Source organism: Anser anser (assembly GCF_964211835.1).
Source record: "Anser anser genome assembly, chromosome: 3".
NCBI lineage: Eukaryota > Metazoa > Chordata > Aves > Anseriformes > Anatidae > Anser > Anser anser.
In genome coordinates this window covers 3,295,352-3,320,860 of record NC_139722.1, presented here as the reverse complement: position 1 = coordinate 3,320,860, position 25,509 = coordinate 3,295,352, and the positions used below count along the sequence as shown (strand labels likewise).

The window sequence follows — 25,509 nt, the reverse complement described above, 5'->3', positions numbered from 1 at the left end:
AAGCTGAACAGTGACCACGATTCCAAGCGCCTGGCAAATAGTTTATTTGCGGTACGTTAAAGGTTTTCGGAAAGTGCTGTATCGTGACTACCAGGAACACGCTGACATATATTTTATGTAACACATCGGATGTGATACAGACTCGCTTTGCAGAACCGAGCGGCGTTGCTGCGGCCAATTGTTCAACGCAGCGCTTCGCTCCGTTTTCTGACATGCCTAATAAAGACGTTTCCGTGATTCGAGATTCGGCCTGAATGCCATTAACTGCTGGCTTTCTGAGAAAGCAGGAACGCAGCCCGCGATGCCAGAGCTCTGCGGGTTTTGTTCAGCAGCCACTAGATAGGACTTCGGAGGGGCTAAACGCCGAAAATAACAAGCACCTGCGCCAGCTGGTGTGACCCGGGCTCACTGTCGGTCGGCGTTCTCCAAATTGACTTCGCCCACCGGTTAGGGTAAGGCAGAGCTGGGGGGCGTTTTGCTGGGGAAGGGGGGGGGATAGAGGCATCTGAATATTCTGGCACGCGGGAGACCTGGCAGAGAATATAAGGGAAGTGTCTGCTGTCAGCTTTCGTTAGGGTCCCCGTGATATCCATGTGTTGCCTTGGCAGGGTCCGGAGCCCGCAGACGTCGCGTATCTTGCAGCCAGAACCTGAAATCCTTCTCTCAGTGGAACGGGAGCTGAAATAGCGTGTCTCGTTGGAGCTGGGTTAGCCTGGAATTAATATTTTTTTTTTCCGCTTAAAATCTTCTGCAGTGGATTTGCGGGATGGGAGGAAAGCAGGAAACCTGCAGTCGCGTTTTGGGAATTTTATCCGGTCTTGGATGTGGTTCTGATAAGCCAGGAGAAAATAGTCTGCTACTGCGTGCCACAGGATGACGTAGGGTTGTTTGGGGAGTCTCTGCACGTGCCACCTGAACTTTGGTTGTTCTTGGGAAGTGCTGCATCACTGAAGGTCCCCGTGGAGAGGAACTCAGCCTGGTACCACGTCCCGTCCCGAGCAGGGTGTGCCTGTTCCTCAGGCACAACCAGCTCTCTTCACCTTCTGCGTTTTCTGCTTAGGGTGCAGAGCAGAGGGGTTTTCAGCAGGAACGTGCATGTCTGACTTTTGCCCCCAAGAAGACTGCGGGAGAAGAAAGAAGAATCTGCTTTCGTGGTACGGGTGTCCTCCTCGACCAGGTGAGCTTTTAGGAAGCCGAGGGGTACATGAGAGGTGTGGCAGCCAGCAGGGGTGGGACCCTCAGTGCTCCGCTCTCAGGTCCCGGGGACACTCAGTTGGGTGCAGAAAAAGGGGTTTGTGGTCAAGAAGCGTAAGGTGAGCTGCAGCTGGAAGTGATCCCAGCGCTCCGGTGCGGTGTCACCGTGCTGCGGAAAGCCTGTAGCACACGGAGGTTTTTCTTCCAGTACCAGAAGCATGGCCAGTCCTTGCCAGCTTTGTGGAGTTTCCCTCAGATGTCTGCAAAACAGGATGACTAATATTTGAAGAAACAGTGTCTGTATTTATGCTACCTCCTAAAAACTTATGAGAAAGCCTGATTAGCATTCTGCGTAGCGATCTTTGGCTTCTTTTCTTGATGCCCTGTTGTTTCTTCAAAGGAAATGCATCTGCATCACGAACGAGCACATTATAAAACGTGATCTTTGGTCTTCTGAGACTAGTTGATGCTTACTGCGATGATGAGCACGTGTGAGGAGACAGAGAGGCAATCCCTGGAGTAACCTGGGATTTTGACCAATTCCAACCAGATTTTTCAGTGTAGGTTTTGAAGGTGCCGAGTTGTTGCAGAGCCCATGAAAGCGGAGGAGAAAGAAAAACCGGTTGCAGTCCCCGTGGAGGAAAAGCTGCCGTGTGTTGTGTCGGAGGCAATGCAATGGGTGAGTTCACCAGGAGCTTCACCACGCCCTTTGCTCATGGACCTGGTGCTCGTCCTGCAGAAACGCCTCTCTTTTAATGGGATGGGTTTGGCAGGAGTGATGCTGTCACCTGGGGCTGGGGCTCCGCTTTTCCTCCTGCAGCTGACACCGTTCCCAGCTCCGCCATGCAGCATGAAGGCATCACAGAGCCCGGCAGATAGTAGTGATAGATCCCGATGCGCTTTGTAGCGAGATGCAAGCTCTGTGTGTTGGCCTGGTTACGGAGATTTTCTTCGATTGTGTTGGTTTAACTCAGTGGGAGGTTATTTGAGATGGAAATGAAAGGCTCAATGAGCAGCAAATGCTGAAGAGGTGTTAAGAGGGAATACCAGACGTATGAGCTTTAGTTTTTGGGGGGGTTTAATTTTTTGCTGTCTCTCCAGCCAGCCTGCTTTTGAGCGGATTTTCCAGCAGGGTGGGAGTGAGAGCATCCAGGGGGACACAGGGAGCTCTCTGTCACCCGTGCTGGGGACACGCTCCTCTGCAGACAGAAATAACTGGAGAGCCTGACCCTGTCGGGTGCGTGGTGGTTTCAGAGTAGAACAGCGGGGGAAAATGTGGAAAAAAAGCTCCTTCACGGTCCCTCTCTGCCCCTGCTCCACGTGGGGTCCCTCCCACGGGATGCCGTCCTTCCCGAACTGAGCCGGCGGGGGCTGCCCACGGGCAGCAGCTCTCCAAGAACTGCTCCCACACGGCTCCGTACCACGGGGTCCATCCCTCAGGATCAGCTGGGTCTGCGGGAATGCTTCTCCCCCCTCTCTCCCAGCTGCAGTTGCACAGAGTTTTTTGTTCTTAAAGATGCTGTCACAGAAGCACAACCAACGTCGCTCGTGGCTCTCATCTGCCAGCGGGTCCCTTTGGAGCAGGCTCTGCTCTGATGTGAGGCAGTTTTGGGTTTTGCACACAGAAGCCACCCCTGCAGCCCCCCACTACCAAACCCTTGCCACATAAACCCAATACAGGGTGAAAAAGCCCATCGTTTTCCTTCTAGAAACCCTTCTTGCGTCTTTCATTCCATTTATATATCACTGGGAGTTGTGAACTATTTTTAATTCATTTTCCTCTAAAAATAAGAACTTAAATGGGTTCTAAAACCGGCTCTATAAACAGATGAGTCTGAGTACTACCGAAAAAGAGGGCAAGATTGGCTGCTCTGAAATCAAAACTTTCCAAGCCGTTACGAGTGATCACGTCAATTATTTCAGAAGTCTGGTAGCAGTAAGGTAATGAGAGGGAGATTTGATTGCTGAAGTAAATGTAATTTACACAGCATTAAGATCTGGTCAAAACTGCGTTCTGAGGCAGTGGATGGCATACTTATCAGATGTCTGTGGTTTTCCCCTTTTTGCTACAGACACGCAGACTTATTACTATTCAGGCCATCTAGTCAGGGGTACAACAACATCCCACCTGCCGCGCTCTGATATGTAATTTCCGTCCAAGTTACAACAAAATGTCTGCCTCCAAAAGTTGTAATAATTACAGCTGTAGATTTTTGTGTGCTTGGGATCGCCGTGCTGGAAATAGGGCGAGCCTGGAGATCTCCACTTTGCTTTAAAAGGCTTCAAAATGTGGTCTGCACCCAGGAGGAAAGCCCCGTGCCCGAGCAGCCTGCTGCCCCTTTGGGCCGAACGTTTGTGTAGGAGGAGTTTCTTCCCCAATATTCTTCCTGAAAAACCTAATGGCAAGCCTAAGGCTTCTGGGTCCGGGACAACAAGGTCGTTAATCCAATTAAATTTACTCCATCTTCTCGCATGCAGGTTGCGTTGCCGCTGACTCTTGCCATTGGGGAAGCGCTGGTTCTCCTTCACTGCCACGGGGAAGCGCTGGTTCTTCCAGGGTCTGGCACCCGATCCAAGCGAAACTTCCCTCGCTGCCGGGTGAAAAGTAGTGACAGCACGGCAGAGGCTGAAAGCAGAAGGCTTCGTCAAAGGAGATGTTAGAGGTGTTGAGCGTTGGCTTCTTCCTCCAGGTTTTATGCCCTTGGATCATCAGTCGCTTTTCAAAACCAGTCCCTTCTTCATCGCCCCTTTGCTGTAGTTAATTTTTTGATTTTCCACACAGTTCGTGGAAGGAGGTTGTGTGTGCGTGTCTTCTGTTCTGAGCAGGTTGCTCTAATGCTCCTAAACATCCCTCTGCGTCCCTCAGAGTTACCTGCACGTCGCTCTCTGGTTCCTGAGCGCTCCCTGTTCAACGTTTCTGCCTGGCTATGTGTGAATTTGTCCAGTCAGTGTTACAGCCACAGCATAACGTGAGATCAGATGGTCTATAAAAAGGAGGATAAGATCTCATATAATGAAAAGAAATCATGTGCAAGTGTCTGACCTCTGAAGTGAGCACGAGTGCTTGTGGACAGGTGTGTTCTGTGAAGCTGCAGTGTCATGAGGCAGAGGGTAGGCTCCCTCTCGGCTCCAGGGCACTGCAGCTCGGCCCTTGATCTTGACGTTGTCTAAGAGCTGCCCTGCTGGGTCAAGAGCTTGCAAGCCCGCAGTGTGTGCAGTGTCTGCCTTGCGCTTGGTTTAATCCGATTTTGGTTTGCCAGGGACTCAACCAGAGCACTTGGATGGAGCCTGAGGGCTGGCATCAGCGCTGCGTTTAGGGACGGTCCCTGAAGTGGTGACGTGAGCTGTGTGAACCGAGGAAAGCAGCTAGGTGGTCTCCAGCGCAGAAAACAGCCCCTGGGGCAGCTCTTCCAGTGCTGTTAACCTCGCAGATGGTCTCCAGAGCAGTTTTGGCAGAGCAAGGTTTGGCATGGGCTCAGCATCACCTGGTAGCACCCTTCCCCAGCTAAATGTTGGCGCTGCCCGTCTGCACTAGCTGCTGGCGTGGATCCTGCCCCCAAAGTTCATCGTCTAGGACACGTCGCAGTCGGCGAGGCCGCAGGACAGCGGTGCTGCTGTGTCAGCAGCGGCAGATGCAGGTGAAGTTCAGCCACAGAAGGTTTTCTGAGAACAGGGAGAAACTGCAAAGCCTCGCATTGTTTGAGGGAGGATAATACTGCCCTGCTCGCTGAGGGGTATTATTAAGCAATTGCAGAGGTGGAATTTTTACAGGATTTGGTAGACCTAAACGGGTTAAAAAGGCTTTGTGCCTGGTTTCTAGCATAGGAGCCAGTCGATAATAAATTCCTCGAGTTTCTCAGCCAGAATGCAGGCAGCTGCTAGTGATTGTTTCCACAGACTTCACAGAATCACAGAACCATTAAGGTTGGCAAAGCCCTCCAAGATCACCTGGTCCAACCATCCCCCTACCACCAATGTCACCCACTAAACCATGTCCCTAAGCACCATGTCCAACATTTCCTTGAACAACCTTGAACTTCATGGCAGAGAAGAGCAGAAGGCAGGGGTTTATGGTCCCTTTCCCATCACATGAAGAGTTTTGGTCCCTTGTGAAGGCAGGACACCACCCAAGGTGGGCCACTGGTGTGATTTGTTTCCATTTAAGTACGTTGCCTGCAGCGAAAGTACAGTGTCTCTTGTTGGAGAGGTGTGAAAAGGCCCAAATTGGTGTTAGGATTAGAGATATTTGGTATTTAGAGAGTTCTCCCAGAGGAAGAAATGCAGGTTCTCTAAATTCTATTTTTCCCTCTTTAGTTCTGTTAAAATTCTGAATGTGGGTATTGATGGTTTATGACCAAAGTCTTCCCAGAGCGCTTTGTCCCCCATCTCATTAAGTGAAGGAACGGCGAGGATATCAATAACAGGAGGAGGTTGTAAGCCAAAGTATTGAAAAATATAATTTGTTTGGGATGGGGCCAGGGAATAGTGCTGCAGGACCATAAATAAATGGTTTTATGAAGAAAAGGCGCGACTAGTAGAGCTTTCTAGTCTCTTGTCTTGTACGGATTACCGAAACATCTACCAAGTTCCCAGCTCAACCCAGTTCTTCTACGAGTTGTCCGGTTTCTGCTTTTACTTTTGGTATCAGCAAGGTGAAATTCAGATGTACGTTTCTCCCCAGGAGAGAAAACCAAAGCAAGGCAGCTGCATGCCTCTGAATGTGCTCATTGAAAGCTTCATTAAATGTGTATAAAACACCAGCGAACGCAGCAATGGAACTTCAGGTTACAGTCTATTTTTTTTTTAAATGCAGTTAATGCACATTCAGGCTGCTAAAACAATGAACAAACGTTTGTAGGCTTGTAGGAAGTCTGTCGTGCTTCTCAAGTTTATGGCTGTGGGTAGGAGGAAAAGTGTCATCTTATCTCCAGGAACTAAAATACCCCGATTGTATCACACAGCAGCAGCCTCCAGAAGCCATTCCTGCGTGGAGATAGCCAGTCAGATAGTATCGCCCTCTTTTGAAGAAGATCTTTGAAGCTTTGTGACCACTGGCATTTGTGCCAAGCCAGGGTTATTTCCAGGCTGCTCTCACCAGCAGCTCCTGCCAGTTTTTCCTCTCTCGGGGAGCTGTCAGATCCTCGGGATTCGAGTGGGGTCAGAGGGGTTTTTCACTTGGAGGCATGGTGTTGTGACCTCTGCTAGAGGCGCGGCAGGGTGGTGTGGTTCAGGGTGCCTTCAGTATACAAAAAAAAGCAGTAAATGAGAGGTGGAAGCAGAGTCTGGCCACAAAGGAGGGCAGAAGTGTCGTCCAGGCATGTAGAGGTGGTGTTAAGAAAGCCAGAGCTCACCTAGTGCTTGCAAGGGGAGTGAAGGGCAGCAAGATGAGCTGCTGCTTTTACAGCGTGGCCCTGGCTGAAGGGGCCGGGAGGTTTAGCAAGTCCTGGAGGTCAGGAGAAGCCCTCAGAGATGGAAGAAGGGCGAATATTGCACCTCTCTTCCCAAAAGGCCACGAGGATGATCCCAGGAGCTACAGGCTGGCCAGCGCCGCTTCGGTCCCAGGGGAAATCATGGAGCGAGTCCTCCTGCGACACATTTCTGGGCAGCGCAGGAAAAGGAGGTGATGGGGACCAGTCGGCACGGATGTACCAAGGGTAAATCCTGCCTGAGCAACATTATTGCCCTCTGGGTTAAAACAATCAGACTTGTGGGTGAGGGGAGAGCAGCGGATGCCATTTACCTCGTTGTTAGCTTCCAACGTTTTCTCCTGCTGTACTCTGAGCTGGGACGTTAAGGTCAGGATGAGCGGACAAATAATGGGTAAAAACTCGCTTGGGAGATCTGATCTTAGATGCCGTGATAAAAAAAGGAGCTGGATAAGCTGTAGTAGTCTGTATCGTGTTGTCATAAGTCGTGTGTGTGCTGATTTCAAAGCCAGACTAAGAGCTCAACAAGCAGACAAGTACCCATCTCCAGAATCATCGGGAAGTTTTCTCACTGCCGAGCTGAACCTGAGAACAAGAAGCATGTGTTCTCCCGGCGCATAGCTGCTTCTGTTGGCAAAACTGTTAGAAAACATGGAACCAAACTAAGAAGTGGGCTGAACTTCCCAGCTTTTACATTCGTAGGAGATTCAGTCAAGGTTTCTCCCCCAGCAGCAGCAGATTGCATCGAATCCCAGCTAGGTGACTGCCATCTGCTTGCGCACAGGCTGGGAGAACGCAGGCCAAGCCTCCACGGCACGGGTGGGGAGGGAGCGGAAAGCGTTTTGGAGCGTGTTGTGCTGAAGGGCTCGGGGATTCGTGTCTTGCTTTCTTATTTCGAGTCGGAGCAGAATTGAATTGGGCTTTGGCTGAAGTGCCGAGTGCCACCCGCTTCCAACACTCAGCGTAATTTCGAAGAGGAGCTTCCAAAAGCTTTCTCTACCAAAATATTTTGACGCCTCCCCCCTCCCCAATCCAATTCTAAGATGTGGGGTTTTTGTTTGACAGCTTTCTGCTCTGTCTGCTGTAACACTCTCAGACGATAAATTCTGGAGGCTCAGCGGAATCCCTTAACATTTTCAGAGGAAAAGGAGAGTAAGGGTTTCCAGCCCGTGGGACTGGGTTAGAAAGCGGAGTGTCTTTTTCTGGAGGAGGAGGAGGTGGGATGTCCTGACCCAGACAGAAGGGAGAAGTCCCAGGGTTAACAAATCGCAGGGTGACTTGGGCTTGCCCTGCTGCTGTCAGGGCACGTTGTGTTTGAGCTGCGGAGCTGCATCTTCTTTCTTTAACCATTTGTAGCCGTATATGCTTGAAAAAGGAAAGCAGGAGGAAAAAATACCGTTAGTGCTGCAGCCGAGGCCAGCCGGGAGCTGTGGGCAGCACCTCTGGGACCACATCAGGGCACGGGTTTGTGCCCGGGCTCTCCTCCTGCCCGCTCCCCGCATCCCCATCAGCCCGTCACTGCGAGGCCACCTCTTCTGGGGGTTTTTGGGGACAACAAGGGACAAATCGTCTGGCGGGACCTGCTCCACACAAGCTTCTGAGTGTTTCCTCCCCATCCTCAGTGCTTTGTGAAACCGAGGAACTGACGTGCCTGCAGCCAAGCGGTGCGACCTGCGACGGATAAATGCACAGCGGGAAGGAGCGAAGCTATTGGAGTGCTGAGAGGCCTGGTTATTTCACCTGACTTGGCCGATTTAGCTGATTTCACCTGATTTCACCTGATTTCACACGGAGGGGCTCTGCTGCAGCGCTTGGCAGCTGTGTGGGTGAACCAGAGAGCGCCCCAGCGGCGAGCGGGCTGGGAGGGAGGGTTGTGTGTCACTGCAGGGGCAGACACAGCGAAAGGAGGTTTTGGACGGTTCATTTATCGGGCACTTCCACGCCTGGCGCTTTCACTTCGTGCTGCAGGTCCCGTGTGCTGCTCAGGGGGAGGCGAGCGATCCCACTGGATGCAGAAACATCCAAGCAGCTGGGCTCGGCGTTCCCTTCAGTTCTTAACTTGAAACTTTCATCTGGACCGTCGTTCCCGTCGCAGCTCCTTCACACCGCCCTTCCAGGAGGCGTGGGTGTGATTTGTCCTCGCGTTTCCGCTGCCAGCCGGGCTGGAAATGGTAACTGAGAGCCAGACCCTCCGTTTCCTTGGGATTTCTTTTAGCTGTGAGGAAGGGCACGCAGCTGGAAGCGGCAGCCTTTCAGCAAGCCCTGGAGCATCTCTTCATTACGCTAATTCGCAGCCGTGCCTGGGAGACCTGTTGCAAATAAGTGAACGGAGGATAAGAAAGGCAAGGCTCGTTGCGTCTCGGCCGCTTTGTTCTTCTCTTTTGATCATTACAGCCTTGTTGTTAATTATTTAGGCCGTTGTGTGCTGCGCGTTACGGCATCCTGGCGTTGTGCGCTGCTACCAGTGGGACAGCTCGGCCAGAGGAGGGGTTCCTGCTCGGGAAATGCGCGGCTGAGCGCTTGGATGAGGGACCTTCCGACACAGAAAGCTTGATGAATCTTTGCTGGCAGGCGAGGAGGCATTACCCCTCGTAGTTTGCAAACGAGAAACGGTGGCGATTAGGGAAGGGCGACCTCGGGGCACCGGCTCCAGGAATTGGTTACGGGAAGATGGGTTCGGTGAGAGGTGTTGGTGAAGGACGGTTTGTTTTCGCCACTTTCCTGAAAAGCTCTCTTTAATAAAAGCTTCGTCTTCAGGGGGCTGTAAGGAATACCACGGGTTGCCTTTTCTTAGCCTGGAACGGGTTTGCATCCCTGCGGAGAGGCCTGGGATGGTGACACCGAGCTGCTCCCCGGGGAGCGGTGCGGAGACGTTGCTGATGGCTCCGGAGTCACAGCGCTCAGACGGAGCTGGAGTTTTCCTTCTAGCCACAAATCTCTCGCTGTCCTCATCGCCCAAGTGCTGCTGCTTGTTTCTCACAGGCAGAATTACTCCTCTCTGACGAGACACCTCGTTCAGCTCGGTAATGCTGAAGTCAAATCCAACTCCTTTTTAAGACCTTAGGATTTGTTGCCTTCACTTTGGGGCTCTTAACATGCAGCGGTTTTCCCTTTGTAAAACCCTAAGGCATCAAAACATTACCCTGCATTTACCAAGAGCCAAAACCTTGGTGGCACTGAGATAATAGAGAGATAATAGATAATAGAGAGAGAATTCCTATATTATGGCTGTTTCGCAAACTTATTTTGCTTGAGGGCATCATCAAAAAGTAACCAGCTGCTAAAAAGTTGTAACCCAGCCGCATTTCTTAAGCAGGTGCCTCGGTTTTGTTAGGAATTTGGGGTTTTGAACTCTAAATTCTTTATTTATCAAATGCCCACACACACTGTGCTCGAGAGAAAGGAATAGACGATGATTTCTTGGTTTAATCTAACATTTGGAAAAAAAAAAAAAAGCGGTAACAGCAGAGTTCTTGAACGGTTCATCTGAGCCTAGCTGGGGATGGTGGTTTATCGGATGGTAAATGCGCTTTCATTACCTGGAGGTCTATAATACGTAGGTCTGTGAAATGTACACTCGGGCAATGAGGAGATGAAGGTCACCGAACCGTCGCTGGATCTCTGCCACGGCGTGTGTTACGGTTCAATAAGCCCTGGACGCGCTGCGGCCGGCACGTGCACGGATCTCAGCCGTCTTCCGAGGCTTTCAGCCGTTGCATCCGGCTCCTGTGACTCCTCTCGGGGTTTGTGCGGGTGAGGCTGTGTCTGTAGGATTTCCAGGGGTTTAGGGCTGGGCTGGGAGCAGGAGTTGGTGTTTCAGAGCTCCGGGAGCCTCTCTCCTGGGACGTGCCGGCGCTCAGGTTTACTAGCGTGCGCCCGTATTTATTTTTCCTTTCGTTTCTCCGGATAAGTGAAGCTGAACACGAGTTTGCCTCCAAGGCGCGTTGGTTCCCCTTCTCCTTCCAGCCCAGTACTTAACAGGCTTTAAAAACTGCTGACAGTTGTTTTAAGAGCTGATTTTCAGGTCGGGCCTTTTGTAACTCCGCAGCGGGAGGAAGATATTGTTAGAAACCGCAGAGACGGAAGGTTTGCCGTTGCTCCAGGCAGGAGAAAAGGGTGCTTCACTGCGAGAGAATAATACTTGGCTGCTAAAGTGCTCCTGCCGAGGCACTCGGAGCTCGCTGCGGCAGCCGTTCAGCTCTCAGGCTGGGATGATGCGGGTGGTACGGGTAGCACCGCCACGAAATGGTGGGGTTGGAACAGGGGCTGGGGTCCAGAAGTGCTGTGCTTGGATGGCCGCTGAGAAACCAAAGGCCCTGGGGCAGAAACAAGTGGCAGAGGTTTTGTGAGGGACTTGGGAGAAACTGAGGGAGGGCTGTAGGTCATAGAATCGCAGAATTATTAAGGTTGGAAAAGCCCTCCGAGATCACCTGGTCCAACCATCCCCCTACCACCAATGTCACCCACTGAACCATGTCCCTAAGCACCATGTCCAACCTTTCCTTGAACACCCCCAGGGACAGGGACTGTGCTGCAGCAGCGTTTTTTGTTGTTTTTTCTTGCCCAATCTAGGTGTTAAAGCAGGCGGCGTGTGAGCTCTGATTGCTTAGGTGAAGGTGCTTCAAACAGTCCCCTAATTAAGCGCGTAAAACCTAAAGCTTCCTACGTCTGCGAAGCGTGCGGTGCTGCTTGGAGTCAGCAGTTCCCCCGTGTTGCATGTGCTCGGAGGAGCACGAACGGCGGAGGGCAGGTACGTGCTTGAAGTTGCTCCAAGCAGCGAGCAGAAATATTTTCCAGTCCAGCAGCAGCAATTAATGGCGTGCCTTTATGGCAAACGAGCGCGAGTGCTTTGTGGTCCCTCGTCCTGTCCTCGCGGGGTCATCTCAGGCGAAAGCAGCTGATGGATGTGAGCAGCACCGCACGTACAGCTTTGGAGAAGAGGACACGGTGAGGAAGAAGCAGGTCAAACCCAACGTGCTCTGGCGCGGAGCTTGCTCCTCACCGTACCCTGGGCAGGCTCCGTGCTTGTGTTGTGTTGGGGTGTCCCTCTGCACCCCGTGCAGAACCTCAGGGAACGGTCCCTTTCCGTGCCTTGGCCTCATAATGTTTCAGCAAGCACCCATTTTCTCGTGTTTTTCTTTTTTTTCCTGTGGAATTGGACAGTCAAAACCTACTGCGAATACATTACCATACATTGAATTTTGTAGAAGAGAGATTTCGCTTTTTTTCCTGAAGGATCTTAAAATGCTCTGCAGACGCTTTCATGTATCACAGCTTAAATGCAGCCGCCTCTTTAGGTGTAATTCAAGATGGAGGGAGGAAACCTTGCCCAGGGAGATCAGGCAAGGCAGTCTGCACTTCTACATCAGTCTCCACGGACCGACCTTAGCTGAGGGTTTGCCTTCTGCCCTGCAGGGAGGGCTGCAGGTGGACGCATCACCCAGGAGCACGTGGAGCTGTTGCTGTACAGCCTCCTGCAGGAGGAGGTGGGTGCTCCCTTATCCAGTGGCTTCTTAGCACGAGGGCAGATTGTGGGCAGAGAATTTCATCACACAAACCCAGGAGTTGGCTACAACTCTGTCTTATCCCCTTCTCTCCCCAGCCCTGCAGAAAGTGTCTCAAAACTCTGGCTGATGTGCTGCTGGTGGCCACAAGTTGAAGGATGACTTCAGACGGTTGGTTGTGTCCGTGGTCCAGCTACATCACAGGGCTAGAGCAGGTCTCCAGCTCTTTTTGAAGCATCTGGGTGTCATGCCGTGCGTGTGCCGTGAATTTTGCATCCTTCCTTTCTCCCGCAATGAAAAACCCTCCAAATATTCAGGGTGAAAACCGATAAAATATTCATCTATTCTTAGCCTCATTAAGGCGGTGTAATTGGATGTCGGCGCTTCCTCCACTCTTAACGGCGCTGTCTCGCTCCTGAGCCAAGATTCATTTCCACGGGCAAGACGATGCTCGCTCCTCGCGGTAATGGGTGTGTGAAGAGTCCCTGCAGCTCGCCTCTCCTGGAAAGCACCGAACTGTCACGGCACTGCCTCGCTTCCACGCTTCCCAGGGATGCCTTTGCTCACTGATGCTCCCTTTGCTCCTGCCCCGGGCAGGGACTGCTAAACAAACAACTTCCTGCACATCTTTTGCTTCCCGAAGCGGTCTGTGATTTCTAATTCTAACAAAACCGCGTCCGTTTGAAGGGTCCTGCTCCCCCTTCCCCCTTTTTTTTTTTAGGACGTATTTGTGCATTTTTTCCCTTTTGTAACTGAAACTGTCTCCGGCTAGGCTGTGAATCTCTCCGGGTGCTGTTTGACTGCACGATGTGAAAGATTTCGTCCTAAAGAGCCCTACCGTGTGATTTTGCACTCCGTGGAAGGCCTTAAGGATGACCCGGAAGGGTGAAAGGGAGCAGTTTGGGGTACCCTAATATTTTTTTTGATAACCTCTAAATTTCCCGATGAATGATGCCACTTTTCCTGCAGCCTGCATGGTACCAACTCTGCTGGTGGTTACAGAGGTGCCGAGGAAGAAGGACAGCACTAAGGGTCTGGAGGATGACACCAGCACCTCTGGAGGAGCTAGCTTGCAAATAATTCACTAATATTCGGCGTGTGTCTGATTTCACTTCTTTCGCAGGCTGCTCTATTTAGGGAAAGCTGCCATTGAGTGATCCCAGTTTTATTCACAGCTCCCAGGCGTTGTAAACATTGTCACTCCAAAATGCAGAGGTATTTGAAAGGTTTCTTCTTCAAGGCACCGTGTGGGAGCTGATTAACATTTAAAGATTCAGGTTCATCTCTTAATTCAAGATTTGGGTTCATCTCTTCTGGGCTAATCCTGTGCAAGTGTCAGACTTGCATGCCGTGGGACGGATCCTGATGGAGAGGGTGCTGATTTCTCAGTTTAGGCAGGGGCAGTTGAGTGCAGAGGTGGTGCTGAAATGCCGCAGACCTTGACCTCGTGGCCCTTGTTGAGCATTTTTAGGACAGTTGGATACATTCCCATTACAAGTTCATTTAAGGCATTGAATAACTTCATAATTTTCTCTTGCAGACAGGTGGTTGCAAATGGACAGTGGTGAAATGCTGAAAGTAATCAGAGGTCAGCCAGCTGAGGCTTATTCCTTGCATAGCCGTCCATGTTGGGGTTGCAGAGTGCTTTCTTAAAGCGTATTTACCGCCTAATCTGCGGAGATGAGTGTAAGGGAGCCTTTGAAGGAATTAGTGAAATTCGGTTTAGGCTGCTTTACATTCAGGGAACGAGAGCTGCTGAAGGACCCAGCGCTGCCTCAACTTGTAAGGGCAATCCCAGCAATGTCCATCCTAAAAAATCATTTAAAAACTGCTTTTCCACCTTCAGACCTGCTCTGCAACTTCACTTGGTGAAATGAAGCTCTCCTGAAATTCTGCTTTTGGAGCAAGGGAGTTAAGTCATCATCACATGTACCCATCTACACCATGCTGCCTCTAAAGGACGGGACTTCAGTTTTTTGTGGCCCTGCCTGCTGCTGGCATGGCCTCAACAAAACCATCATGCACATCTTGATTTCAAGCATGCCAACAAGGAGGGCAGCTTGAGCACATGCTGAAATGTTTTGCTGGCATCTTTGGTCCTCTGCGGGGGCAAGGGAGGTGAATTCTGCCGTCTCTGTTTAAAGACAAACTGCTTTTTTTCAAGGAAAGATGTAAGTAGAAACACAGGGAAATTTTGGGTGCTTGGAGGGTGCTGTCCTGGCTGTTATAGCAGTTATCTCCGTGGGGGAGTTCTGCCTGGTAGCATCTCTTCACTACAAGCACCAAAGGGTCACTTCTGCTCTAGGGGAGTGGAGCTCAGTGGCCAACACTCCTCATTTTTTGTAGGAAAACCCATATGTCACAGTCTTGTGCGAACAAATGTGGGGTCTGGGCTGGATGGACAAAGTTAGATGGGCAGTAATGAGTCTGCTTACAGTAAGCATCCAAATCAAAAGGGGAATTGACAGGAGCTGGAGAAACCAAGTCTGTGCCATTAGGTTTTGTCTTTCATGCCCACCCTTTGTCTTTGCTTTCATGCCCACCCTTTGTCATTCTTCTCCCAATGAATGCCCGTAAAACTTATTCCTGTAGGGTGCCGAGAGTTGTTTCAACATAGGGTCGCTGTCCCAGTCCCATTTGGGGCGGCACCGTGGATCTGTACAGTCACCCCCAGATGACAGCGTGGTGATTATGCTGCTGCAGCCAGGTAGGAAGGATTTAACTTTGGATTTCTTTAAAACCATACAAATGATGCTGCCAGAGGCGCTCCAAGGGGCTGATGAGCGAGAGGTGTCCGAGGCAGGAGATCTGCAGAGCAGCATCCCAGGGCTCGGGCTGACGCCGCGCAGTCATCACCACCACTGGCTTCAGAGCAAACCGGGCAGTCCTGCTGCTTTTTGTTTTCCCGCTGTAAAAGTAAAGCCGTCTCCATACAGAAGCAGTGCAAGCATTGGCTCATTGTCATTTAACCTTTGTTTTAATTTCTCAGAGCATTACCACTGCTGAGCACTAGCAGAAAGCTTCAGGAATTTAACTCCTCTGCCCACTCCAGCCAGAGCAGCCGGCCACGGGAGCAGTGGGTAACACAGCTCACGCTCCGAGTTACAAGGAAAGCAAGAAATGAGAGATGTTTGTAGGATCCAGGTAGTTTTCAGCCCCGTATATCTCAGACCTGCCAGCTCGTTGCCCTGCTGCAAGAGGCGTGTGTTGCTCCCTTTGGGGCACCGGCCGCTGTGGGAGCGAGGAGTTGGTGGCATGCAGGGGATTCCTGTTGCGTTTCACTGCAAGGAACAGGTGTCCTTACTCTGAATCCTCACAATATGAGTGACAAATAATCCAAACCCAAATGCTCTTCTGTTGCCACTCTTTGTTATCCTCACGTTCCTCGCTGGGGTGCTGCTTTGGTCTCGGCAGCAAGGCAGTGCCTGTCAACTGGAGAAAGATGGTTTGTGCAGCGACCAGCGATATCCGAAAGGTTTTTATGTTCCTCTCAGGTTGCTTTTGTGTAACCAGAAAACCAGACTTGAGGCATGGCTTGGATTTAGAAGATCCAACAGGTAGTGGGGTTGGACCAGTTGACCTTCAGAGGTCCCTTCCAGCCTCAATTATTGTGTAATTCTCTGAAGATGCTGGGACATTGGAGGTCCCTCACATCCCCATGTTTTCCGCTGGTTTCCCTACATCTTTCCACAACCGTTTAAGACCTGCTGCTGAATCACCCTCCGGAAGATGCTGTAACATTAACAATAGCACCAAGCAGCTAATTTTATCCTTTGTAAATTTAATCAGGAGTTTCAAAGGGCTCTCTCTTGACCTCACCAGTTGAGGGGATGTTCTGGAGATGAATTGCTCTGCCCGCTTTCCCTGACACGCTTTGTTTCTAACCCAGATTTGTCAGCAACCTTTCCCAGCCTTTCATTAAGAGCAGCAGTGCCCGGGCTTGTGATACTCTGGTTAAGTCCACCTGCATTAACGTCTTATCCGATGTCTCATGCAACATTTTGTGCTACCCTGAAGAAACCAGGAGAATAACCTCCCTCTAACGTGACTGCTCACGGCGTGAGAAGAAAGCAGAGTATGGATTAAGCTTAAAATCTAGCTTTTCAAGCAGCAATCCGGGAATGGATGGAATTGGTCTGTTACTGTTCCCCGAGGCATACTGTAACCTCGTAATGGGGGCCCTGGACGTAAAGAAATGCTTTAAGCAACTTATGTGGAAGTATAATCCTTCACCTTTCCCCTCTTCGGTCTCCGTTCCTCCCACCTGCCTGCCCCTGTAATGATTTGGAGGGTTTCGTATGGATTTTCGCCTGGCTGCCTTGGAGATCCGTTCGGCCAACTTCCCCCTGGACTATCTACAAACATTAAAAGATGTTTGAAATTACTCAACCTCAACGGTGCTTGAAATTGAGCCATGTTCTCTTGTGTCAACAAGAGTGTTTCAAGCGGTGATTGTAAAGGGCCGGGATAAAGATTTCCACCCCGGTGCTGCCCACAAGCCTGCTGTATTAAGCGATGTTCCCCTGCCTGCTAGCTTGGACGTGCTCCTCTGGGTCTCATGTGTTGGTCTTCCTTCCTCTCTCTTGTTAGGGTGCTGCAAGCAGTGAGGGGCTGCAAGACCTCCAGGAGAAGCTGCCACCACTCCTTCACCTTCGGGCCACCCATCAGCCACAAGGAGGAGGAATGGCGAGGTGTAATTGGACTTAGTTCAGGCTCAGAAGGTATCTGCTGAGTGAGTCTGCTGACCCGTAGGCTGGTAGCTGTCTGGGTTAGGAGGACGGTCAAATTTTTGCTCTTTCTTTTGGAAATGATGTGTTTTCAGTGGGTGCGATGCAATCTGTGTCTCTCCTGGCTCAGGAGTTCTTCCTGCAGCAACTTGGATATTTTTCAGTAAATATTTGGGAACAAGACAGTGTCTTCTGATGAATAAAGGCGTCTTTTGAGTGAAAGCTGAGGAATTAATTTATTTTTGAATTATTTTGCTTTCATTGAGTGGAGAGCTCGAGCAGATGTTGAAGAAATCCCACCTTCCAGCAAAAGCAGCACATGCGCGCAGCATGTTGAGGTCAAAATTAGCCAAATATTTGAAGGACCAGCAATTTCGTGGTGAAGACATGTGGTATCAGTGGGGTTGAGGATTTCTGAGGAGAGTTGTTGTTAAAGACCTGTTCCGTTGTCTTCTAGCTCAGATGTCTCACAAGCAGCGTGGTGAGTGCCAGACCTAATGAAGCCTGCCTTCCCGGGGGCTTGTGCCTCACGGTCGGCTGCTCTGGCCCCCAGGAGGGGATTGTGGAAGCTTTTCCTGCCATTTGTAGGTTTTCTTCTGTGCCCAAGAAGGGAGAGGTTCATGCTGTGGTCTCCCCAAGGATGCGAGCGGGGCAGGATCCATCAACCTCTTTTGGCATTAGTGGCGTCCTTTGTGGGCTCAGACTGATTTTTAGCCTGTACCTTCAGTGGGAGCTCTCTCTTTTCTCTTTATATAAATATATAACTTTTAGATATCTAACTCTAAATATAAAAAAGAGATACATCCTTTATATCTCTAAACCACAAATTATCCTTAAGATTGCTCCCGCTATGTCCTACGTGGGGCATACATACAATATGCTCAGATAAGCAACCTAGGAGGTTAAAACAACTTGTGGGACAACCAAAGCTTACACACACCAGCGTGTTCTTTCACTGCATGGCTAACTCCAAGCAGAAGAGTGGCGAATGCACCCATTAGGGGAAAAAAGGTAGCTGCTGAAATACCGTTAAAATTAAAGTCGCAGCGTTGGGTTAAACTTTATGTGAATAGTTATATAATAGGATAGATATATAGATAAATTAATTATAGGCAGATAGACATACAGATAAATATATACCTAAATGCAAGTCTGTTTATAAAAACAGATATATAACAGGCTTTCCAAAAGGGATACCCATGTAGCAAACTTAAAAGTCGTCTTGCCCCTCCTTGAACAAGGGGAAAGAAAACTCTGCAGGCGACAGTTGTGGAGGGTGGGACTGCTGATTCGGCAGCCCTACAGGAAGAGAGAGCTGCTAATCGTAAGCGTTATTATTTGGGGGAGCATTTGTTCTTCCTCTTAGGGCTTCAGCTCCTCGAGGGATCACTTGAGAAAGAAGAACTCACTCTGTGCTCAAGGAATTGATACACGTGCTTCTGACTCTAGTTGCGAAACAACAGCTGGGAAGTACGAGTCCAAAAGTGCTGAAAATCAAGGAGTACAAAGTGCCCACCGACGTCTGCTTGTGGTATTTCTGGATCTTGAGATTAAAACATTTTGTAGCACTCTCAGTTCAGCTGCAGGAAGGCTGCAGGTCTGGAGGAGTGGAGCGTGCTTGAGGGTCGGAGCCGACCCTTTGTCCTGCGGGTGGGTGCAGAGGCCACCGACCAGCTGGAGCAGGGCAGTCACGGGTTTCGGTGTCTGACATGCCTTGGAAATCGTGGAGGTAAGAGAAGAAACACACTCGTGAGCATTAATGTTTCCAATAAGCTCAGACAGGGCTTCGCAGCTTGGATGGCGTGGATGTCAAAGCAGGAACAAAAAAAGCGGTTTTCAAGTGTGAACGTGGGATGGGCTGCGGCAGTCGGGGGTGGGTTTGCTTTGTAAGCAAGTCGCAGAAGATGCAGAAGGCTGAAATATCTGAGTTCCTGGAAGGTGTTTGAAGATAAAATAACTGGGGAGGAGAACACCGTGCAAGATCGTCGCAGTAGCTGCTCTCACCTGCTTCTGAGAATGGGGCTGTTCTCCCGGAGGAGATGGTGAGGAAGGGGGTGATGCTTGCAGAAGCTTGGGGGGGCGTTAAGTACAGTGCTCACCGGAGGACAGCAAGATTTGCTCCTCTAACCCACGCAGAGATCTTGGAGAAACTTCCAAAAGCAAGTTTGAAAAGTCACCAGGAATTATTAGAATCACAGAGTCATTAGGGTTGGAAAAGCCCTCCGAGATCATCTGGTCCAACCACCCCCCTACCACCAATGTCACCCACTAACCATGTCCCTAAGCACCACGTCCAAGCTCTCTTTGAACACCCCCAAGCTGACATCCTCTCCTACGTGCCCTGAGAGCTGTGCTCCGGGGACCAGACTTACAGCCCCGGAGCAGCCCGCGGCTCCCTGCATCTTCCAACAATCACGCATGTTTTTAAGCTGCCTTTGACATAATTATAGGTTCTTAAAAACAGGATCTTGAAGACCTCAGAGAGCTTTGGCCGTGGGAGAGCATCATTTCAGGCAGGTGGGGATGGATGGGCGCTGAGCGGTGCGGGCAGTCCTGACCTCGGGGCTGCCAAAGAGCTTGCGAACAGGCAGCAGCTGAACCACTGCGCTTTTTGCTTCAGCCTGTGCTCGCGGTGGCAGTCGTCTGAAGTACTCATTAAGATGGGGAGCGATTTGCATATTATTAGCATTATTACATGGGAATAAAAGTGCTGCCGGTTCTTCCCCTCCCTCCACGTCTCTTTCATCACCCGCCTTTATGAGCGCTCCGAATCCCGTTTGTTGGGCGACAAACCGGGCTGATAAATCTTGATAGATCTTGAATGGCTGGCAGACGCGTTGCACATCACCGCATTTGGTGAATTATGCCATAAATGCATAATTAAAATTAAACCCAGAGCCTCGCCTGGAACTTTATAAAATTCCGCTCGTGATGAATTACAAAGAAATGCACGTGGGTATTAGAATTTAAGCCGAATTATTTGGATTTATCTGTAATCAATATTTAACACGCTACCTATAAGTTCCTGTGTACCCACAGCAAAGCTGCTGTTGTGACTTTGCAGGAGAGCACAGAAAGTGTGTGTGTGTGTAGAGGAAGATGTTTGTTTTCGTTGCGCTTCCCATTTTAATATTTGATTACCGAAAGGAAAACTCCCCCGAGCACGATCAAAAAATTGCTCCAGCCAAGGGAAGCCCTTGCTAGGAGCCTGCTTTCCCCAAGTCTTTTCCCACTTGGTTACCTTCGAATATTGTGGTTTACTGGAGGAGAAGCGTCGTTGTAGGAAATAACTCACTCTAATGGAGCGCCACTTGGTTGTTCGCTCCTCGCATTGTCATTAAAATCATTCTGAAAATCTTTTCCATCGTGTGTTTCGGCAGCCCCAGTTCCTGCGCGAAGACAGCTGTCCAAACTGCTGTCAGTCTCACAGAGGTTTCTATTTGAAATATGCTAAGAACTTACTTTCTATGCAGTGAAATTGGCTCTAGAGGTATTTCTAAGTGCCTTGAAAGGAGAAGAAATGTTTTTAAGGCAAGCAGCCTGCAATCCCCCCACTTAATTTCGAAAGGTTTGTCTTTCTTAAGTACCGAACTGAATAGAAGGGATTTTATTCCCCTAAATCCCTGATTCTCGAGAAGCAGCTTGAGATCTCAGTAAGAGAATTAACACAGGGGTTAAATTCACAATAAGAAGCAGGACTTGGAAAATGCCTATTCAGATGCCGCTAAGGAAATAATAGGATTAGTTCTTGTCGTGTCGGTGCGGATTCCTCAAACCGCCGGCTTCGTGCTGACGCGCAGACGTTACGCGGTGCTGGCCTGCCCGTGAAATCGAGGACAATGACAATGACGGTGGCTTCTCTTGGAGGCAATTTGTTTGAACGTGTAAGCTGGTAGTTCCGTGCACACGTGCGGCAGGTAATTCGGGATGACAAATAAACCCCTGATAATCCCCCCGATGCTGTTGTTTGTGACCAGGACGATCTTAACTGCGGCTGTGTGAGTGGGAAAACGCCTTTATCCATCGTCACGACTTTTCCATTTCCATTATAAACGTATTTCTGTTTTTCCATCATCTGTTTGAAACATAATCCAAGTTTTTAACCATTATTTCTATTATTTCTTTATTATTGCAATGTATCTCTTATAACGTATATACATTCTTTCAGATATAACATCTTTGTTTTTTTTTTCTCTCACCACTTGTTAATCCCGAATCCTGAAACAAAGCATTATTTTCAGTTTGTTGTGTCTGCCATCTCATAATCATTCATGTGTATCTCTATTTTTAGCTTAAGCAAAAGACGTGAAGCGTTAAGGCTGATTGGCGCTGTTTTGACATCATCTGATTTCATCAGAGAAGGTGCTGTAGGATCATCCTCTGAAAGACAACAGAATGGTAATGAGAAACAGAAAGGCTCCTGTCGTGCTGTTCCTCTTTCGTTTCTTTGCCTTCAGACACATCCACTGCTTCTTTACAGAGCTCCTCTTCGCTTTTCTGTGGGGTTTTACTGAGCACAGGGTATCCTGTAACTCCCCCAAAAGCAAGAACAGAAGTGCTTGGGGTAGGTCACCCAACCAAGCCTAAACCCAGCAAAAACCCGCATGGCTGAGAACGATGCCATGCGTGGTATAGGTGAATAATTAGCAAATGTAGCAGGAAAAACAACAGTAGACACCGTAGACACGTGCTTAGGTCGATGCCGACTTCAGAGTTGAGTCTGAGAATACACCCCAATGCTTCTTGAAGCTGGAACTTAACGAAGCAAAAATAAAATTGCAGAAACTCTTCGGTGCGTTTTCGCACGAGATATATTTAGGGTGTGCGTGCGAAGCTTTTGGAAGAACTTTCTTCACCTCTTGAAGTGACAGACGCGTGCAGCCAGTGCCGTCTCGTTCGAGTTGCAGCTGGGCTCAGCGTTCCTTTCCGACAGCTCCGGGGGCACACGGGCTAGCGTAATATTGCTGGAAACTCGTTAGAGCTCTTTTGTCAAGCTGAATAATCTCGTGATTCCAGAGGCCAGCGATATATCACATCAGTTAACTTTCAGTTCAGTATTTAAAAAAAAAAAAAAAAAAGTCCTGTGAGAAAGACTTAATTTAGAAGAGCCACACTGAATGCATACAGATACATGCAGATGAGAAGATTATTTTCGTGCCAGAAAACTCTTTCTGTCCTTCTGGTGGCAGGTATTTTCTCACTCTTGCGCTGCTCCTTGCATGAAAGGCCTCGTTCTGCTCTCTTCTGTAGCTGTTCCTTCCCTGCCCACTAACGGGAGGTGCTCTCTTCTAACAAAAAGTCCTTCTCCGTTTAATAAGGATGTGTATCTTTAAATGTGTCCATTTAAAAGAATAATTAACAGAGCAAGGATATCTGTATGATATAATGTATCCGCTTATGTGTAATCAGTATTTGATGTGATCTAGCCTTTACGTACTTCAGTTTTCGGTCCTTTTATCCAGCAGGATATTTTTAGAGAAGAGTGTAAGAGTTGATTTACACTTGAAAGTAGACCATTCCTTTTGAATACCGCTTTTATTAGTGAGCAGTAGCCTTTTGCCAGCTCAACTAACAGCACGTTTACTCCGTGGAAGGAAGCCCCAAAGCAGATATCCCCATTCCTGTCCCAGCGTAAGGTGTAGTTACACCAATCTATTTGCAGCCATGTGTACAATGTCTTTTTTTTAAGGACTTTTGCCTAGTTTACCCAGCTGGTTTTTTTTTGCAGCCTGCTGCCTTGAACTTTCTTTCCCTGCACGCATAAGCTGCGACATCCCACTGAGAGCTGCAAAACTGCCCCAGCCTCAGCAGGACGGCGTTGGCCATGCAGCTGGGAAGCTGGGGTGCAGATTTCCCTGCAACACTTTTTTCTGGGTCTCTTTGGCCAGTTATCCTCGCAGGGGGATGTGTGTCAATATTTGCTTTAGTTAAAGCCCCTGGTGGCACCCTGCCTTTGCCGAGGGAGATCTTTGCCTGCCTCAAAAAAAACACACAACACAGCATACACCTTATTTTGGCTAAAATCTTGAAATTACTGGACAAAAAACTTCCGTCAGTGGCCTCTGTCTCTGTGTCTTCTGGGTCTTCTTGATTAAATCCCGTATTTTGTAGACAGAGGAGATGTCTGCTGCTGGGATCCCACACCCGCTGGGGTATGGATTCCCCAGGGGGCCCCCAACCAAACCCCAAAGGCAAGTCGGTTTTTGGGTGCAGATCAGCTGGGCTTCCTGCCCCTGACAGCTGTGCTCCTTGCTGACAGGTCCCAAACTCACCTCTTCTTGGTTGTTTTCCACTCAAATGAAATTTCCACTTCAACCCATCTCCATATGAAGCTAAACCCTTGCAAGTTTTGTTAGGTTGCCAAGAATTCCCCTAATTTAATTTTGTCAGGAAAATACTGTATTACTACTGTTCTTTTGATTTTTTTTCATCTGGTAACTGAGAAAATAGGAGTACACCAAGAGGGGAAAATTCCTGTTGCACTTAGAAACAAGTTTTTGTTGAGAAGTTCAGTAGTCTCGAAACATTATTTTATTTTTTATTTCACCATTCAAGATTTAATTTATTGGTGGTGGGTTAATTATAGCTTGGGCATTATTATTTATTTAATTCTTTTCTTTTCTTTTTTTTTTTTTTTTAGGTCTGAAAGGTTTTTATGGGTTGTGAGATGCTCCAGTACTTGGATCAGTGTGTTTTACTCAGTGTTGGGAAGGAGTGGCGTGGGTTTTGTTTGCTTGTCTTCAGCTGATGTCGTTGTAACTCGGCGTAGCAGTCCCAGCTGAGGCACACCTACGTACATAAACATGACAGCACTGTCATGACAGCACGAAGCCATCCCTGGGCAGAAAAAGTCCCCGAGGAGCTGGTGAATACTGATGGGAAGGGGGAAGCTTTGGCCGAGGAGCTGTTGAGAGGGAGTAGATGCCAGAAGTGTGATGAGAACTGTGACGCCCACACGGACCAAATGCAGCTCCTTTTGGCACAGCAGCCTGCTGACTTCCACGGAAGGAGCAAGAGTGCAGGGGATCCTCACCCTTGCCGGAGCTTTAGCAAGGTTTCTGCTCAGGTGTGAATGAAAGGGAGAAGGAAAATCTCTCTCCCGTGCCAGGCTGAGGCAGCATCTGCTGGGACAGCGCGGTCTCGCGTCGCTGAAGGTTGCGAAGCCTCAGGTGAGGTCTCAGACACAGTGGGAGCTTTGCTGCTGGCTTGGTGGTAGCTGGGACTTCCCTTTCGAGCCAGAGAGCTGTTGGCTGCTTTTAATTCCCCCCTGTGCTCAGCTCTGTCCTCTTCACCACAGCACTGAGTCCTCTGCCAGGACGATGCACGAGCTGTCGTGAGCCATGGTTTTGGGGTTGCATGAGACAGGTTAGGAAAAAAAACAAGCATACATTGATATTTACATTTATTTTTATATATTTTAATTTATACGCGTATATTTCATTTATATATATACACATATATCTGTAAAACTGTCCTGGCACTTGCGGACTGAGGTCAGACGTGATGGGATTCGGATGACGACACCCTGCCCGTAACCAAGCGGACAGACCCGCGTAACGATGCTTTGACTTCGCTGCAGACCTGCTGTCTGTCCCCAGCTGTAGATTTCCTTCGTCAAAGCCTGTTAAAATAGCTCTGCTCTCTGGGATATTTAACTCACTGTGTTTTCACTTAGCCACGCTGAACCTTGTGGAAGGGAGTATTCCGGCTCCCAGTCCGGTGTGCATCCAGAGTTCAGAAATCTCCCAGAAGATTAAGCAAGTTAGAGAGAGAAATTGCTCCTGATCCCTTTCTGCCAGCATAGGATTATCCCCCAGCATACTGGTTTTGAAGTTTATGTCTAATCCAGTTTTACACGTCCCTGGGGACCGGGCTCCTTACGATTCCTGCGGAGCAGTTGTGGCGCAGCCTCTGATTTAGAGGTACTTACTCGGCACCGAGATTCAATTTGCATTTCCATTACTGCAGCCCATTTCATCCCGTGCCATATACATAACGTTGCTGCTTTGTGGTGTACGGCTTTCAGAGGCATATGGAGCATTACCGTGCTCGTGCTATTCTATACGCTCACTGCGCTCTTAGCTCGGCTCTACAGATATGAACCCCAGCCTTGCGAACAGCTGCGTGGGACTCGTGTGCAGGTCTTTGAACTGTTGAAGGTATTTATGTACAAAAGGGCTTGTGTCCTGTGCAAATCGTAGTATGTAAGGACAGGTGGCGTGAAATAGGGTGGTAAGAGCCACATGCACAGAAATAGTGGTAGTCAGGGCAAGGAGGAGGCTCCTGTTGCTGCTTTCCAGGCTCGGTGGTCACTCTGGAGCTTTTCGATGCACTGCATTTTCACGCACGGTGAATTTGTAAAAACATTTTATTTTTTTTTTAATAAATGTGTACGTTCAGGCTTAAAAACACTTGTCTGTGGTCCTTTGGAGTGCCTTTCTAGGAGCGTTAAACGTCGGAGCACGCTCAGCACGTTTGCTCCTTACACGCGCCGGGCGTCGCGGTAGCAGACCAGCAGAGCATTTAAGCACGTGGTTTATTTTAAGTAGGCAGGGGATGCGTTTAGGAATGACTGCATGTTCTTCTAGCCTGACAAAAGCTTGTTCAGCCCCATGTTAGGTTAGCACCCAGATCCACCCCAGCGACATTTTGGGAGCT

The 25,509-nt window shown here is 49.3% G+C and overlaps 1 protein-coding gene and 1 long non-coding RNA gene across 2 annotated transcripts in view; both read left to right on the top strand.

The window, feature by feature from the left end:
* The window catches only part of XKR6 (XK related 6), a 164,875-nt gene that overhangs the window by 20,516 nt on the left and 118,850 nt on the right, over nucleotides 1–25,509 (top strand). The gene's annotated exons all lie outside the window — the stretch shown is intronic.
* On the top strand, nucleotides 1,189–23,516 carry LOC310896413. The gene is made up of 3 exons (XR_014581459.1): nucleotides 1,189–1,873; nucleotides 21,143–21,249; nucleotides 23,492–23,516. It is a non-coding gene; the product is annotated as an uncharacterized lncRNA (long non-coding RNA).